The sequence below is a fragment of the Hyla sarda genome, chromosome 2 (genome assembly GCF_029499605.1).
Source record: "Hyla sarda isolate aHylSar1 chromosome 2, aHylSar1.hap1, whole genome shotgun sequence".
NCBI lineage: Eukaryota > Metazoa > Chordata > Amphibia > Anura > Hylidae > Hyla > Hyla sarda.
This window is the reverse complement of record NC_079190.1, coordinates 364,340,769-364,354,917: the sequence shown is the minus strand read 5'-3', so window position 1 is coordinate 364,354,917 and position 14,149 is coordinate 364,340,769. Positions and strand designations below refer to the sequence as shown.

Sequence of the window (14,149 nt, the reverse complement as noted above, 5' to 3'; positions counted from 1 at the left end):
TCCATGATTTTTAACCAAAATCATGAGACTGAAAATGTTTTTCTTCACTTCAACAGCATATAACTCCTTGAGACGTTATGTATGTTGATTTGACAAAATTGATCAATTTAAAAAATTTGGGTAAAAATTTTTTGAGATTGTAGGCTATGGAAGTGTTTCTGTGTACTGTCATTTGCATAAAATGATGCAAAGAATTGTTAAGGCACCCATTTTGGAGATGAATAGGAAGGCTGTAAGGGGAGGAGGAGGCCTCTATTAGGGCACAGTGTCTTTCATTTCGCTGTGCCCTTAATAGATAATACAGTAATGTTCCCATAGCCAGCTATTAGAGATGAGCGAACTTACAGTAAATTCGATTCGTCACAAACTTCTCGGCTCGGCGGTTGCTGACTTTTCCTGCATAAATTAGTTCAGCTTTCCGGTGGGCTGGAAAAGGTGGATACAGTCCTAGGAAAGAGTCTCCTAGGACTGTATCCACCTTTTCCAGCCCACTGGAGCACCTGTAAGCTGAACTAATTTATGCAGGAAAATTCATCAACTGCCGAGCTATTTGTTTTTGACAGGAGGTGGCACTTTTTTTTTTTATCACAAAAGCCTAGTAAGAAGGAATCTTGTTGTTTTTAAATCTGTATGTAAAATGTGTAGTTTTGCTATGTGTAAATTTGTACCGATAGTGTGCTGTACTTGCCAGCTCTTGTGATAATTTTTTTGTATTCCTATTTGTACCTTTTTTTTTTTTACCCAAATCATGTTTTTTTACTGTCCATGATTTTTAACCAAAATCATGAGACTGAAACATTTTTTCTTCACTTCAACAGCATATAACTTCTTGAGACGTTATGTATGTTGATTTGACAAAATTGGTGAATTTTAAAAATTTTGGTTAAATTTTTTTAAAATTGTAGGCTATGGAAGTGTTTCTGCGTACTGTCATTTGCATAAAATGATGCAAAGAATTGGTAAGGCACCAATTTTGGAGATGGATAGGAAGGCTGTAAGGGGAGGAGGAGGCCTCTATTAGGGCACAGTGTCTTTCAATTCACTGTGCTCTTAATAGATAATACAGTAATGTTCCCATAGTCAGCTATTAGAGATGAGCGAACTTACAGTAAATTCGATTTGTCACGAACATCTAGGCTCGGCGGTTGCTGACTTTTCCTACATAAATTAGTTCAGCTTTCCGGTGTTTCGGTGGGCTGGAAAAGGTGGATACATTCCTATGAAAGAGTCTCCTAGTATTGTATCCACCTTTTCCAGCCCACGGGAGAATCTGAAAGCTGAACTTATTTATGCAGGAAAAGTCATCAACTGCCGAGCCGAGAAGTTCGTGACGAATCAAATTTACTGTAAGTTTGCTCATCTCTACCAGCTATCTCAACTCAGTTTAACATTGTGCTATTTGTTTTTGACAGGAGGTGGCACTTTTTTTTTATCACAAAAGCCTAGTAAGAAGGAATCTTGTTGTTTTTAAATCTGTATGTAAAATGTGTAGTTTTGCTATGTGTAAATTTGTACCAATAGTGTGCTGTACTTGCCAGCTATTGTTATGATTTTTTGTACTCCTATTTGTACCTTTTTTTTTTTAACCCAAATCATAGTTTTTTTACTGTCCATGATTTTTAACCAAAATCATGAGACTGAAAATGTTTTTCTTCACTTCAACAGCATATAACTCCTTGAGACGTTATGTATGTTGATTTGACAAAATTGGTGAATTTTAAAAATTTGGGTTAAAATTTTTTGAGATTGTAGGCTATGGAAGCGTTTCTGTGTACTGTCATTTGCATAAAATTATGCAAAGAATTGGTAAGGCACCAATTTTGGAGATGGATAGGAAGGCTGTAAGGGGAGGAGGAGGCCTCTATTAGGGAACAGTGTCTTACATTTCGCTGTGCTCTTAATAGATAATACAGTAATGTTCCCATAGACAGCTATCTTAACTCAGTTTTACATTGTGCTATTTGTTTTTGACAGGAGGTGGCACTTTTTTTTTTATTACAAAAGACTAGTAAGAAGGAATCTTGTTGTTTTTAAATCTGTATATAAAATGTGTAGCTTTGCTATGCGTAAATTTGTACCAATAGTGTGCTGTACTTGCCAGCTATTGTGATAATTAGTTTTTTATTCCTATTTGTACCTTTTTTCTAACCCAAATCATAGTTTTTTTTACTGTCCATGATTTTTAACCAAAATCATGAGACTGAAATTTTTTTTCTTCACTTCAACAGCATATAACAACTTGAGACGTTATGCATGTTGATTTCACAAAATTGGTAAATTTTAAAAATTTTGGTTAAAATTTTTTGAGATTGTAGGCTATGGAAGCATTTCTGCGTACTGTTATTTGCATAAAATGATGCAAAGAATTGGTAAGGCACCAATTTGGAGATGGATAGGAAGGCTGTAAGGGGAGGAGGAGGCCTCTATTAGGGCACAGTGTCTTTCATTTCGCTGTGCTCTTAATAGATAATACAGTAATGTTCCCATAGCCAGCTATCGTAACTCAGTTTAACATTGTGCTATTTGTTTTTGACAGGATGTGGCACTGTTTTTTTTTTATCACAAAAGCCTAGTAAGAAGGAATCTTGTTGTTTTAAATCTGTATGTAAAATGTGTAGTTTTGCTATGTGTAAATTTGTACCAATAGTGTGCTGTACTTGCCACCTATTGTGATGGTTTTTTTGTATTCCTATTTGTACCTTTTTTTTAACCCAAAACATAGTTTTTTAACTGTCCATGATTTTTAACCAAAATCATGAGACTGAAACATTTTTTCTTCACTTCAACAGCATATAACTTCTTGAGACGTTATGTATGTTGATTTGACAAAATTGGTGAATTTTAAAAATTTTGGTTAAATTTTTTTAAAATTGTAGGCTATGGAAGTGTTTCTGCGTACTGTCATTTGCATAAAATGATGCAAAGAATTGGTAAGGCACCAATTTTGGAGATGGATAGGAAGGCTGTAAGGGGAGGAGGAGGCCTCTATTAGGGCACAGTGTCTTTCAATTCACTGTGCTCTTAATAGATAATACAGTAATGTTCCCATAGTCAGCTATTAGAGATGAGCGAACTTACAGTAAATTCGATTTGTCACGAACTTCTAGGCTCGGCGGTTGCTGACTTTTCCTACATAAATTAGTTCAGCTTTCCGGTGTTTCGGTGGGCTGGAAAAGGTGGATACATTCCTAGGAAAGAGTCTCCTAGGATTGTATCCACCTTTTCCAGCCCACGGGAGCATCTGAAAGCTGAACTAATTTATGCAGGAAAAGTCATCAACTGCCGAGCCGAGAAGTTCGTGACAAATCAAATTTACTGTAAGTTTGCTCATCTCTACCAGCTATCTCAACTCAGTTTAACATTGTGCTATTTGTTTTTGACAGGAGGTGGCACTTTTTTTTTATCACAAAAGCCTAGTAAGAAGGAATCTTGTTGTTTTTAAATCTGTATGTAAAATGTGTAGTTTTGCTATGTGTAAATTTGTACCAATAGTGTGCTGTACTTGCCAGCTATTGTTATGATTTTTTGTACTCCTATTTGTACCTTTTTTTTTTTAACCCAAATCATAGTTTTTTTTTACTGTCCATGATTTTTAACCAAAATCATGAGACTGAAAATGTTTTTCTTCACTTCAACAGCATATAACTCCTTGAGACGTTATGTATGTTGATTTGACAAAATTGGTGAATTTTAAAAATTTGGGTTAAAATTTTTTGAGATTGTAGGCTATGGAAGCGTTTCTGTGTACTGTCATTTGCATAAAATTATGCAAAGAATTGGTAAGGCACCAATTTTGGAGATGGATAGGAAGGCTGTAAGGGGAGGAGGAGGCCTCTATTAGGGAACAGTGTCTTACATTTCGCTGTGCTCTTAATAGATAATACAGTAATGTTCCCATAGCCAGCTATCTTAACTCAGTTTTACATTGTGCTATTTGTTTTTGACAGGAGGTGGCACTTTTTTTTTTTATTACAAAAGACTAGTAAGAAGGAATCTTGTTGTTTTTAAATCTGTATATAAAATGTGTAGCTTTGCTATGCGTAAATTTGTACCAATAGTGTGCTGTACTTGCCAGCTATTGTGATAATTTGTTTTTTATTCCTATTTGTACCTTTTTTCTAACCCAAATCATAGTTTTTTTTACTGTCCATGATTTTTAACCAAAATCATGAGACTGAAATTTTTTTTCTTCACTTCAACAGCATATAACAACTTGAGACGTTATGCATGTTGATTTCACAAAATTGGTAAATTTTAAAAATTTTGGTTAAAATTTTTTGAGATTGTAGGCTATGGAAGCATTTCTGCGTACTGTTATTTGCATAAAATGATGCAAAGAATTGGTAAGGCACCAATTTGGAGATGGATAGGAAGGCTGTAAGGGGAGGAGGAGGCCTCTATTAGGGCACAGTGTCTTTCATTTCGCTGTGCTCTTTATAGATAATACAGTAATGTTCCCATAGCCAGCTATCGTAACTCAGTTTAACATTGTGCTATTTGTTTTTGACAGGATGTGGCACTGTTTTTTTTATCACAAAAGCCTAGTAAGAAGGAATCTTGTTGTTTTAAATCTGTATGTAAAATGTGTAGTTTTGCTATGTGTAAATTTGTACCAATAGTGTGCTGTACTTGCCAGCTATTGTGATGGTTTTTTTGTATTCCTATTTGTACCTTTTTTTTAACCCAAAACATAGTTTTTTAACTGTCCATGATTTTTAACCAAAATCATGAGACTGAAACATTTTTTCTTCACTTCAACAGCATATAACTTCTTGAGACGTTATGTATGTTGATTTGACAAAATTGGTGAATTTTAAAAATTTTGGTTACATTTTTTTGAGATTGTAGGCTATTGAAGTGTTTCTGCGTACTGTCATTTGCATAAAATGATGCAAAGAATTGGTAAGGCACCAATTTTGGAGATGGATAGGAAGGCTGTAAGGGGAGGAGGAGGCCTCTATTAGGGCACAGTGTCTTTCAATTCACTGTGCTCTTAATAGATAATACAGTAATGTTCCCATAGCCAGCTATTAGAGATGAGCGAACTTACAGTAAATTCGATTTGTCACGAACTTCTAGGCTCGGCGGTTGCTGACTTTTCCTACATAAATTAGTTCAGCTTTCCGGTGTTCCGGTGGGCTGGAAAAGGTGGATACAGTCCTAGGAAAGAGTCTCCTAGGACTGTATCCACCTTTTCCAGCCCACGGGAGCATCTGAAAGCTGAACTAATTTATGCAGGAAAAGTCATCAACTGCCGAGCCGAGAAGTTCGTGACGAATCGAATTTACTGTAAGTTTGCTCATCTCTACCAGCTATCTTAACTCAGTTTAACATTGTGCTATTTGTTTTTGACAGAAGGTGGCACTTTTTTTTTATTACAAAAGCATAGTAAAAAGGAATCTGGTTGTTTTTAAATCTGTATGTAAAATGTGTAGTTTTGCTATGCGTAAATTTGTACCAATAGTGTGCTGTACTTGCCAGCTCTTGTGATAATTTTTTTGTATTCCTATTTGTACCTTTTTTTTTACCCAAATCATGTTTTTTTACTGTCCATGATTTTTAACCAAAATCATGAGACTGAAAATTTTTTTCTTCACTTCAACAGCATATAATTTCTTGAGACGTTATGTATGTTGATTTGACAAAATTGGTGAATTTTAAAAATTTTGATAAAATTTTTTTGAGATTGTAGGCTATGGAAGCGTTTCTGCGTAGTCATTTGCATAAAATGATGCAAAGAATTGGTAAGGCACCAATTTTGGAGATGGATAGGAAGGCTGTAAGGGGAGGAGGAGGCCTCTATTAGGGCACAGTGTCTTTCATTTCGCTGTGCTCTTAATAGATAATACAGTAATGTTCCCATAGCCAGCTATCGTACCTCAGTTTAACATTGTGCTATTTGTTTTTGACAGGATGTGGCACTGTTTTTTTTTTATCACAAAAGCCTAGTAAGAAGGAATCTTGTTGTTTTAAATCTGTATGTAAAATGTGTAGTTTTGCTATGTGTAAATTTGTACCAATAGTGTGCTGTACTTGCCAGCTATTGTGATGGTTTTTTTGTATTCCTATTTGTACCTTTTTTTTAACCCAAAACATAGTTTTTTAACTGTCCATGATTTTTAACCAAAATCATGAGACTGAAACATTTTTTCTTCACTTCAACAGCATATAACTTCTTGAGACGTTATGTATGTTGATTTGACAAAATTGGTAAATTTTAAAAATTTGGGTTAAAATTCTTTGAGATTGTAGGCTATGGAAGCGTTTCTGCGTACTGTCATTTGCATAAAAAGATGCAAAGAATTGGTAAGGCACCAATTTTGGAGATGGGTAGGAAGGCTGTAAGGGGAGGAGGAGGCCTCTATTAGGGCACAGTGTCTTTCAATTCACTGTGCTCTTAATAGATAATACAGTAATGTTCCCATAGCCAGCTATTAGAGATGAGCGAACTTACAGTAAATTCGATTCGTCACAAACTTCTCGGCTCGGCGGTTGCTGACTTTTCCTGCATAAATTAGTTCAGCTTTCCGGTGCTCTGGTGGGCTGGAAAAGGTGGATACAGTCCTAGGAAAGAGCCTCCTAGGACTGTATCCACCTTTTCCAGCCCACTGGAGCACCTGTAAGCTGAACTAATTTATGCAGGAAAAGTCATCAACTGCCGAGCTGAGAAGTTCGTGACTAATCGAATTTACTGTAAGTTTGCTCATCTTTACCAGCTATCTTAACTCAGTTTAACATTGTGCTATTTGTTTTTGACAGGAGGTGGCACTTTTTTTTAATCACAAAAGCCTAGTAAGAAGGAATCTTGTTGTTTTTAAATCTGCATGTAAAATGTGTAGTTTTGCTATGTATAAATTTGTACTAATAGTGTGCTGTACTTGCCAGCTATTGTGATGATTTTTTATGTATTCCTATTTGTACCTTTTTTTTTACCCAAATCATGTTTTTTTTACTGTCCATGATTTTTAACCAAAATCATGAGACTGAAACATTTTTTCTTCACTTCAACAGCATATAACTCCTTGAGACGTTATGTATGTTGATTTGACAATATTGGTGAATTGAAAAAAATTTGGTAAATTTTTTTTGAGATTGTAGGCTATGGAAGCATTTCTGTGTACTGTCATTTGCATAAAATGATGCAAAGAATTGGTAAGGCACCAATTTTGGAGATGGATAGGAAGGCTGTAAGGGGAGGAGGAGGCCTCTATTAGGGCACAGTGTCTTTCAATTCACTGTGCTCTTAATAGATAATACAGTAATGTTCCCATAGCCAGCTATTAAAGATGAGCGAACTTACAGTAAATTCGATTTGTCATGAACTTCTAGGCTCGGCGGTTGCTGACTTTTCCTGCATAAATTAGTTCAGCTTTCCGGTGTTCCGGTGGGCTGGAAAAGGTGGATACAGTCCTAGGAAAGAGTCTCCTAGGACTGTATCCACCTTTTCCAGCCTACGGGAGCATCTGAAAGCTGAACTAATATATGCAGGAAAAGTCATCAACTGCCGAGCCGAGAAGTTCGTGACGAATCGAATTTACTGTAAGTTTGCTCATCTCTACCAGCTATCTTAACTCAGTTTAACATTGTGCTATTTGTTTTTGACAGGAGGTGGCACTTTTTTTTATCACAAAAGCCTAGTAAGAAGGAATCTTGTTGTTTTTAAATCTGCATGTAAAATGTTTAGTTTTGCTATGTGTAAATTTGTACCAATAGTGTGCTGTACTTGCCAGCTATTGTGATGATTTTTTATGTATTCCTATTTGTACCTTTTTTTTACCCAAATCATGTTTTTTTTACTGTCCATGAATTTTAACCAAAATCATGAGACTGAAACATTTTTTCTTCACTTCAACAGCATATAACTCCTTGAGACGTTATGTATGTTGATTTGACAAAATTGGTGAATTTTAAAAATTTTGGTTACATTTTTTTAAAATTGTAGGCTATGGAAGTGTTTCTGCGTACTGTCATTTGCATAAAATGATGCAAAGAATTGGTAAGGCACCAATTTTGGAGATGGATAGGAAGGCTGTAAGGGGAGGAGGAGGCCTCTATTAGGGCACAGTGTCTTTCAATTCACTGTGCTCTTAATAGATAATACAGTAATGTTCCCATAGTCAGCTATTAGAGATGAGCGAACTTACAGTAAATTCGATTTGTCACGAACATCTAGGCTCGGTGGTTGCTGACTTTTCCTACATAAATTAGTTCAGCTTTCCGGTGTTTCGGTGGGCTGGAAAAGGTGGATACATTCCTAGGAAAGAGTCTCCTAGGATTGTATCCACCTTTTCCAGCCCACGGGAGCATCTGAAAGCTGAACTAATTTATGCAGGAAAAGTCATCAACTGCCGAGCCGAGAAGTTCGTGACGAATCGAATTTACTGTAAGTTTGCTCATCTCTACCAGCTATCTCAACTCAGTTTAACATTGTGCTATTTGTTTTTGACAGGAGGTGGCACTTTTTTTTTATCACAAAAGCCCAGTAAGAAGGAATCTTGTTGTTTTTAAATCTGTATGTAAAATGTGTAGTTTTGCTATGTGTAAATTTGTACCAATAGTGTGCTGTACTTGCCAGCTATTGTTATGATTTTTTGTACTCCTATTTGTACCTTTTTTTTTTTAACCCAAATCATAGTTTTTTTTTACTGTCCATGATTTTTAACCAAAATCATGAGACTGAAAATGTTTTTCTTCACTTCAACAGCATATAACTCCTTGAGACGTTATGTATGTTGATTTGACAAAATTGGTGAATTTTTAAAATTTTGGTTAAAATTTTTTGAGATTGTAGGCTATGAAAGCGTTTCTGCGTACTGTCATTTGCATAAAATGATGCAAAGAATTGGTAAGGCACCAATTTTGGAGATGGGTAGGAAGGCTGTAAGGGGAGGAGGAGGCCTCTATTATGGCACAGTGTCTTTCAATTCACTGTGCTCTTAATAGATAATACAGTAATGTTCCCATAGCCAGCTATTAGAGATGAGCGAACTTACAGTAAATTCGATTCGTCACAAACTTCTCGGCTCGGCGGTTGCTGACTTTTCCTGCATAAATTAGTTCAGCTTTCCGGTGCTCCGGTGGGCTGGAAAAGGTGGATACAGTCCTAGGAAAGAGCCTTCTTGGACTGTATCCACCTTTTCCAGCCCACTGGAGCACCTGTAAGCTGAACTAATTTATGCAGGAAAAGTCATCAACTGCCGAGCTGAGAAGTTTGTGACGAATCGAATTTACTGTAAGTTTGCTCATCTCTACCAGCTATCTTAGCTCAGTTTAACATTGTGCTATTTGTTTTTGACAGGAGGTGGCACTTTTTTTTTATCACAAAAGCCTAGTAAGAAGGAATCTTGTTGTTTTTAAATCTGCATGTAAAATGTGTAGTTTTGCTATGTATAAATTTGTACCAATAGTGTGCTGTACTTGCCAGCTATTGTGATGATTTTTTATGTATTCCTATTTGTACCTTTTTTTTACCCAAATCATGTTTTTTTTACTGTCCATGATTTTTAACCAAAATTATGAGACTGAAACATTTTTTCTTCACTTCAACAGCATATAACTTCTTGAGACGTTATGTATGTTGATTTGATAAAATTGGTGAATTTAAAAAATTTTGGTAAAATTTTTTTGATATTGTAGGCTATGGAAGCATTTCTTTGTACTGTCATTTGCATAAAATGATGCAAAGAATTGGTAAGACACCAATTTTGGAGATGGATAGGAAGGCTGTAAGGGGAGGAGGAGGCCTCTATTAGGGCACAGTGTCTTTCATTTCGCTGTGCTCTTAATAGAATACAGTAATGTTCCCATAGCCAGCTATTAGAGATGAGCGAACTTACAGTAAATTCGATTCGTCATGAACTTCTAGGCTCGGCGGTTGCTGACTTTTCCTGCATAAATTAGTCCAGCTTTCCGGTGCTCCGGTTGGCTGCAAAAGGTGGATACAGTCCTAGGAAAGAGTCTCCTAGGATTGTATCCACCTTTTCCAGCCCACGGGAGCATCTGAAAGCTGAACTAAATTATGCAGGAAAAGTCATCAACTGCCGAGCCGAGAAGTTCGTGATGAATCGAATTTACTGTAAGTTTGCTCATCTCTACCAGCTATCTTAACTCAGTTTAACATTGCGCTATTTGTTTATGACAAGAGGTGGCACTTTTTTTTCATCACAAAAGCCTAGTAAGAAGGAATCTTGTTGTTTTTAAATCTGTATGTTAAATGTGTAGTTTTGCTATGTGTAAATTTGTACCAATAGTGTGCTGTACTTGCCAGCAATTGTGATGATTTTTTGGTACTCCTATGTGTACCTTTTTTTTTACCCAAATCATGTTTTTTTTTTTTTTTACCATCCATGACTTTTAACCAAAATCATGAGACTGAAACATTTTTTCTTCACTTCAACAGCATATAACTCCTTGAGACATTATGTATGTTGATTTGACAAAATTAGTGAATTTTAAAAATTTTGGTTAAAACTTTTTTGAGATTTTAGGCTATGGAAGCGTTTCTGTGTACTGTCATTTGCATAAAATGATGCAAAGAATTGGTAAGGCACCAATTTTGGAGAAGGATAGGAAGGCTGTAAGGGGAGGAGGAGGCCTCTATTAGGGCACAGTGTCTTACATTTCGCTGTGCTCTTAATAGATAATACAGTGATGTTCCCATAGCCAGCTATCTTAACTCAGTTTAACATTGTGCTATTTGTTTTTGACAGGAGGTGGCACTTTTTTTTAATAACAAAAGCCTAGTAAGAAGAAATCTTGTTGTTTTTAAATCTGTATGTAAAATGTGTAGTTTTGCTATGTGTAAATTTGTACCAATTGTGTGCTGTACTTGCCAGCTATTGTGATGATTTTTTGTATTCCTATTTGTACCTTTTTTTTAACCCAAATCATAGTTTTTTTTACTGTCCATGATTTTTAACCAAAATCATGAGACTGAAAATGTTTTTCTTCACTTCAACAGCATATAACTCCTTGAGACGTTATGTATGTTGATTTGACAAAATTGATCAATTTAAAAAATTTGGGTAAAAATTTTTTGAGATTGTAGGCTATGGAAGTGTTTCTGTGTACTGTCATTTGCATAAAATGATGCAAAGAATTGTTAAGGCACCCATTTTGGAGATGAATAGGAAGGCTGTAAGGGGAGGAGGAGGCCTCTATTAGGGCACAGTGTCTTTCATTTTGCTGTGCCCTTAATAGATAATACAGTAATGTTCCCATAGCCAGCTATTAGAGATGAGCGAACTTACAGTAAATTCGATTCGTCACAAACTTCTCGGCTCGGCGGTTGCTGACTTTTCCTGCATAAATTAGTTCAGCTTTCCGGTGGGCTGGAAAAGGTGGATACAGTCCTAGGAAAGAGTCTCCTAGGACTGTATCCACCTTTTCCAGCCCACTGGAGCACCTGTAAGCTGAACTAATTTATGCAGGAAAAGTCATCAACTGCCGAGCTATTTGTTTTTGACAGGAGGTGGCACTTTTTTTTTTATCACAAAAGCCTAGTAAGAAGGACTCTTGTTGTTTTTAAATCTGTATGTAAAATGTGTAGTTTTGCTATGTGTAAATTTGTACTGATAGTGTGCTGTACTTGCCAGCTCTTGTGATAATTTTTTTGTATTCCTATTTGTACCTTTTTTTTTTTTACCCAAATCATGTTTTTTTTACTGTCCATGATTTTTAACCAAAATCATGAGACTGAAACATTTTTTCTTCACTTCAACAGCATATAACTTCTTGAGACGTTATGTATGTTGATTTGACAAAATTGGTGAATTTTAAAAATTTTGGTTACATTTTTTTAAAATTGTAGGCTATGGAAGTGTTTCTGCGTACTGTCATTTGCATAAAATGATGCAAAGAATTGGTAAGGCACCAATTTTGGAGATGGATAGGAAGGCTGTAAGGGGAGGAGGAGGCCTCTATTAGGGCACAGTGTCTTTCAATTCACTGTGCTCTTAATAGATAATACAGTAATGTTCCCATAGTCAGCTATTAGAGATGAGCGAACTTACAGTAAATTCGATTTGTCACGAACATCTAGGCTCGGCGGTTGCTGACTTTTCCTACATAAATTAGTTCAGCTTTCCGGTGTTTCGGTGGGCTGGAAAAGGTGGATACATTCCTAGGAAAGAGTCTCCTAGGATTGTATCCACCTTTTCCAGCCCACGGGAGCATCTGAAAGCTGAACTAATTTATGCAGGAAAAGTCATCAACTGCCGAGCCGAGAAGTTCGTGACGAATCAAATTTACTGTAGGTTTGCTCATCTCTACCAGCTATCTCAACTCAGTTTAACATTGTGCTATTTGTTTTTGACAGGAGGTGGCACTTTTTTTTTATCACAAAAGCCTAGTAAGAAGGAATCTTGTTGTTTTTAAATCTGTATGTAAAATGTGTAGTTTTGCTATGTGTAAATTTGTACCAATAGTGTGCTGTACTTGCCAGCTATTGTTATGATTTTTTGTACTCCTATTTGTACCTTTTTTTTTTAACCCAAATCATAGTTTTTTTTTACTGTCCATGATTTTTAACCAAAATCATGAGACTGAAAATTTTTTTCTTCACTTCAACAGCATATAACTTCTTGAGACGTTATGTATGTTGATTTGACAAAATTGGTGAATTTTAAAAATTTTGTTAAAATTTTTTTGAGATTGTAGGCTATGGAAGCGTTTCTGCGTAGTCATTTGCATAAAATGATGCAAAGAATTGGTAAGGCACCAATTTTGGAGATGGATAGGAAGGCTGTAAGGGGAGGAGGAGGCCTCTATTAGGGCACAGTGTCTTTCATTTCGCTGTGCTCTTAATAGATAATACAGTAATGTTCCCATAGCCAGCTATCGTACCTCAGTTTAACATTGTGCTATTTGTTTTTGACAGGATGTGGCACTGTTTTTTTTTATCACAAAAGCCTAGTAAGAAGGAATCTTGTTGTTTTAAATCTGTATGTAAAATGTGTAGTTTTGCTATGTGTAAATTTGTACCAATAGTGTGCTGTACTTGCCAGCTATTGTGATGGTTTTTTTGTATTCCTATTTGTACCTTTTTTTTAACCCAAAACATAGTTTTTTTTTACTGTCCATGATTTTTAACCAAAATCATGAGACTGAAAATGTTTTTCTTCACTTCAACAGCATATAACTCCTTGAGACGTTATGTATGTTGATTTGACAAAATTGGTGAATTTTAAAAATTTGGGTTAAAATTTTTTGAGATTGTAGGCTATGGAAGTGTTTCTGTGTACTGTCATTTGCATAAAATGATGCAAAGAATTGGTAAGGCACCAATTTTGGAGATGGATAGGAAGGCTGTAAGGGGAGGAGGAGGCCTCTATTAGGGAACAGTGTCTTACATTTCGCTGTGCTCTTAATAGATAATACAGTAATGTTCCCATAGCCAGCTATCTTAACTCAGTTTTACATTGTGCTATTTGTTTTTGACAGGAGGTGGCACTTTTTTTTTTTATTACAAAAGACTAGTAAGAAGGAATCTTGTTGTTTTTAAATCTGTATATAAAATGTGTAGCTTTGCTATGCGTAAATTTGTACCAATAGTGTGCTGTACTTGCCAGCTATTGTGATAATTTGTTTTTTATTCCTATTTGTACCTTTTTTTCTAACCCAAATCATAGTTTTTTTTTACTGTCCATGATTTTTAACCAAAATCATGAGACTGAAATTTTTTTTCTTCACTTCAATAGCATATAACAACTTGAGACGTTATGCATGTTGATTTGACAAAATAGGTAAATTTTAAAAATTTTGGTTAAAATTTTTTGAGATTGTAGGCTATGGAAGCATTTCTGCGTACAGTTATTTGCATAAAATGATGCAAAGAATTGGTAAGGCACCAATTTGGAGATGGATAGGAAGGCTGTAAGGGGAGGAGGAGGCCTCTATTAGGGCACAGTGTCTTTCATTTCGCTGTGCTCTTAATAGATAATACAGTAATGTTCCCATAGCCAGCTATCGTAAATCAGTTTAACATTGTGCTATTTGTTTTTGACAGGATGTGGCACTGTTTTTTTTATCACAAAAGCCTAGTAAGAAGGAATCTTGTTGTTTTAAATCTGTATGTAATATGTGTAGTTTTGCTATGTGTAAATTTGTACCAATAGTGTGCTGTACTTGCCAGCTATTGTGGTAATTTTTT

At 35.7% G+C, this 14,149-nt stretch overlaps 1 protein-coding gene across 1 annotated transcript in view; it reads left to right on the top strand.

The window, feature by feature from the left end:
* The window catches only part of LOC130356605 (uncharacterized), a 1,200,575-nt gene that overhangs the window by 509,377 nt on the left and 677,049 nt on the right, over positions 1 to 14,149 (top strand). The window lies entirely within an intron of this gene.